Genomic DNA, 4,633 nt, shown 5'->3' on the forward strand with positions numbered 1-4,633 from the left:
CTCAAATTAAACAGTAGGAAGAAACCAAGACTTAATTGTCTGATTCATAACTAATTAGTCCCCTCTTTCCCACTATCCTGTTTCTAAACCCTCTGTCATTTCCATTACAATGATACAACTCTGCTCAACATCTTCTTCAAACTCAAACTGAGGTAAGTAAGTATAGTTGTAGCTCTATTTGAGTTTAATCTCATAGCATTCTCACCAAGTGAAAGGCAATATGGCAGGGATGGAGTATGTATGGATTCTCTCATCTTATTTACTCACTAATTGTGTATCAAGACCAGATGGGGGGATTGTGTTTCTTTGGTAGCCTTTGCTTTCAGTTTGAATTTTATGAGCAATAAAGGAACCTAACATTTTACTTGTTTTTTCCATAATATCAATAAAAGTAAAAAAAAAAAAAAGCAATGAAACCTAACCAAATATTGATTGAAATGATTTTCTCTTCTTCTGAGTCAATATTAGCCACCATTGAAATGGTGGAGTCATGATTTGTTTATTTGGTTCAATTTTTGCTTCCTTTTATATGTTCAATACTGACACTATTGATATCAGTGTCAACTTGGGGACTATATAACTTAAATTTTGAATTTCTTATTAAGGGATCTTCTAGAAATTGGATATCCCTGACAAAATCTTTTTACTGAATAACAGAAGGATGACAAGGCATGGTTAGTGATACATATATTCTCCAGAGATTTTCTTTGGATCACAGCTTCTTTAACCATTGGTGTTTGACTTTGTGCCCAATAGTTGAGTTGTAGAATTAGCAGTTTGAAAACAAAACTTCTTTTTTAGGTATCATACTGACAATATTGCTGGATATGGGGTAGCCTCATTGATCTCTATCCACACCAAATGCCGTATTACGTTCACTTATTTCTTTCCTCCCGCTGTGAGTGAGAGCTGAGTTTACAGAAAAAGTGCACACTCATGGTCACCATGTAAAAAAGAAGTTTTCCCCCTAGAAGCTATTAAGAACCTGTTTTTTGTTGTTGTTGCTTATATTTGTCATCATGACAATTATAATGTAAACTGTTTCCTTTCCTGGCTGCAGAACTCAAGGGATAGATACGCTAGAAATCGATATGCTATAACAAAGAGTTATTGTCATCAATAATCCCCATGGAGAAACATCTTTATGAGCCACACCAACCTGGCTGCCTCACTCCTCATAGGGTCCCCTGTCTGCCTGTGATTTTCCTTCTAAGATTTTATTACTGCTTTTGACTTTCTCATAAGTCATGAGAAATCATTATTTCTCTAACCTGAAGCTATTCTCCTCTACACGGTTTACATCACTAGAGTGATTTTTCATAGTCATATTTAAAGCAATTTGTGTCATTATGTTCATTATGAGATACAAAGATAGCTAAATTACTAACCAACTCCTTGATTTTAGCATCTTTTTCAGCCAAAGTGAAAAATTACTGGAAAATTCACAGTTATTGTGTCTGACTTGGAGTAAATGAGTATTTGGCATTAATTTTCATGAGACATGGGTAGGTTTAAACATTCAAAAAATTTTATGAAAATACATTCAAACCTAGAACAGTATCAGAGGTAATTTGATATCATAAAAATATGAGACAAACTGGAAAAATAGACTGTGTATAGGTAGTTGGGTTGGGGAGATGGAATAATATTACATCATATGTTCAAGGTGTACTTAATATGAAACTCTTATTACAGTGTCCATCTATTTTTTTATTCCAAATAAAAGAGTTTTGGAGCACCTGGGTGGCTAGCAAAAAAAAAAAAAAAAAAATATATATATATATATATATATATATATATATATATATATATATATTACATCATATGCCTTCAATATGTTCTTTTTTATTTGAAAGTTAAAATAAAACTTTATTTGGGGGGTGCCTGGGTGGCTCAGTCAGTTAGGCATCTGACTGTTGATTTTGGCTCGGATCATGATCTCAAGGTCCTGGGATCGAGCCCCACATTAAGCTCCAGGCTCAGTGAGGAGTTGGCTGGAGATTCTCTCTCCATCTCCCTCTCCTTCTGCCCCTCCCCCCCACTAGCATGCTCTAAATAAATAAATAAATAGATAGATAAATAAATAAATAAAATCTTAAAAAAAATGAAACTTTATTTGGAAAAGCTGAAATGATTCTATGCTAATTTGAGCAGCTAGAAAATTCCCTTTTTGATGTCTTCTGAGAGTTGTGATATATTTGTCTTGTTCTTTGTTCAGATGAAAAAAAATTAACTGATTCTCAAGAAATGATTATTTCTCTCTTTCCCATGTCTAGAAATCCTATGCTCCCTCAGACAGTTCCTTCTGCAATAAACTTTCTTCCTCTCCCCAGCCAGCCCCAGAGGGTTCACCTTTACAGGATCTGGGACTGTGACAGGAGGTATGTCCCTGAATATTTCTTCACTGGGACTTCCACATGTTCTTAATATTTAGACAAAAGCTAGTATGTATTACTATGCACATGAATTTTTATGCATACATACACAAATATATGTGTATATACATTAGTCATTTTAATAAAGAATTTTCAGTAAAAAATTATTACCATATTTCATATTTATCACTGATTGTGATGATGCACCCCACATAGCTTCTTCATCAACAGTCTAAAAGGGCTCAGTATATATCTATAATGGCTACTGGGATTTCAACCATAAGGCTTGGAAGAAACTAATTCCATTATAATCTAGTACTATGTCAACTCTGGCAAATATAGCAATAAACTATAATAATCACAACTGATTTACCCAACTGCAAAAATAAAACCTCTACAAATATAATGTGTACAAAACATGATTTCACATGCTTGCCTTCACATTAAATGCATCCACAAAGCCTTAAAGCATATTGAGTTATATTTAAGTTAAAGCATTTACTGTTGCTTTTCTCCTGACAAGCAATATATATTTTAATTAATTTCTCTCAGAATTATTCATTTTCAAAAACTTAAACTTTTTTACAACTCCTTTCTCAGCTTTCCCCCACTATACACAGTGGATATTTGATATATATATATGTGTGTGTGTGTGTATATATATATATATATATATATATATAATGTAGATATATGCACACACACCTACATACACATATATATACAAACACACACACATATTAACCCCTACACATATATACACTCACAATTCAAAATACTGGAGGTGGAATATAATATGTATTCACAGGTTTTGAATCTTCTACATTTATTTCCTCCAGCTAATCCATTATAAACTTAATCATAATTCTAATAAATACCTATTGATGAAAGTTAATGTTTATACAAGATTGTTAAAAATATATCACATTTATTCATTCACTACTTTAAGGAGAAACCTCAACTCATATTCTCATACTTGACTGAATTTATCTGACCACTTGTAAAATTGTTTCATTTGAACATGATACAGCATTATGACACTGAAATAAATTAAAGCATACCATTATACATGACTCCTAGCTCCTCTCTTAAAATGGTGATCCACTAGGCATATGTATAAAGTCTTCTTCAAATGTTCCATTAAAGTATACATCAAGATGCACAACATTATATAACCAGTGTTAGTTAATAATAGCGAGGATTGAGTGTTAATACTCTAAGTACTTACATGATTTTCTAGTATAAAAATACACATTTCTATGAGAGAGAAAAAGAATAAATTGAAGGTCATTAAGGTCTAAAGTCATATAGCAAATATATTCAGAGCCAACTCTAGAACTCAAGTCTCTTTGATTCAATTTTTTTGTTCTTTACTACACCACAGTGCCTTGATGAAGAGGCTAGCAAAATTTCTAGATTATATCTTAATTGATGGGGAGGGAGTGACAAGCACATTCTTGAATTAAGCACTCATGTTCTTAACTTTCCTGCCTTATTAATTCCAATCTTCTAAACCTAATCTTAAGTGAAATTCACTTTATTGACAGGAAAAATCAGTAGCTATGATCCAGATACAAGGCTGTGTGAATAAAATCTTGATTTGTAAATAAAAAATATAGAAGGAAATATATCTGTTTTATTCTCAACCCCAAAATTCAAGCAAGAAAATCCCAAACAGGAAACATAGTTAGGAGATTTGGGATGGGTATGTAGTTTTTATCACTGGTGTGTAACCTATTCAGAGAAAAACTCCAAATCTCTAGTTATGTCAGATAATCAGAGAAGGAAAGTATCAAAATTTTCCCAGAACACTTCTATTACATAGAAATGTGTTAAGTGTCACATTTAAAGTGAGGTGTAGTCCCATCTAAATGACCTGGAGTTTCATTCTATGGAGGAGGAAGCAGCTGTCCCTGAAAGCAGATAGCAATATTAAGGGCTTTGGGCCACCTTACAGAAGCACCAAATGCTAGTGCTGGACAGACACAAAGCAGCACAACATTTACAATGACCTACTAATAACATCAGAAGGACATATACTAAAATCTGCTTGATTTGTTAAGAAAAAGATGCAAATAGGAGTGATTTCTATGAAATAACAGCAGAGTCAAAACAAAAGGATGGCTTTGTCAGAGGCAACCATTAACAACAAGATAGCAGAAATAAGAAAGGAATTGAAGCAGAAAAACAATTAATATTCATTTGCAGGTCGTACAGAACTATTATTGGCTGGAGAAAATTTTTTTTCTTTGGTTTCT

The 4,633-nt window shown here is 32.9% G+C and overlaps 1 non-coding gene across 1 annotated transcript; it reads right to left on the reverse strand.

Annotated features, from left to right (window-relative positions):
- Positions 1-2,286: 2,286 nt before the first annotated feature.
- On the reverse strand, positions 2,287-2,410 carry LOC123849168 (small nucleolar RNA SNORD22). The gene has a single exon (XR_006791994.1). It is a non-coding gene; the product is annotated as a small nucleolar RNA SNORD22 (small nucleolar RNA).
- Positions 2,411-4,633: the final 2,223 nt, after the last annotated feature.

This window comes from Mirounga angustirostris, unplaced genomic scaffold (assembly GCF_029215605.1).
Source record: "Mirounga angustirostris isolate CCGP_5_RB_7025 unplaced genomic scaffold, mMirAng1.0.hap1 SCAF_2, whole genome shotgun sequence".
Classification (NCBI taxonomy): Eukaryota; Metazoa; Chordata; class Mammalia; order Carnivora; family Phocidae; genus Mirounga; species Mirounga angustirostris.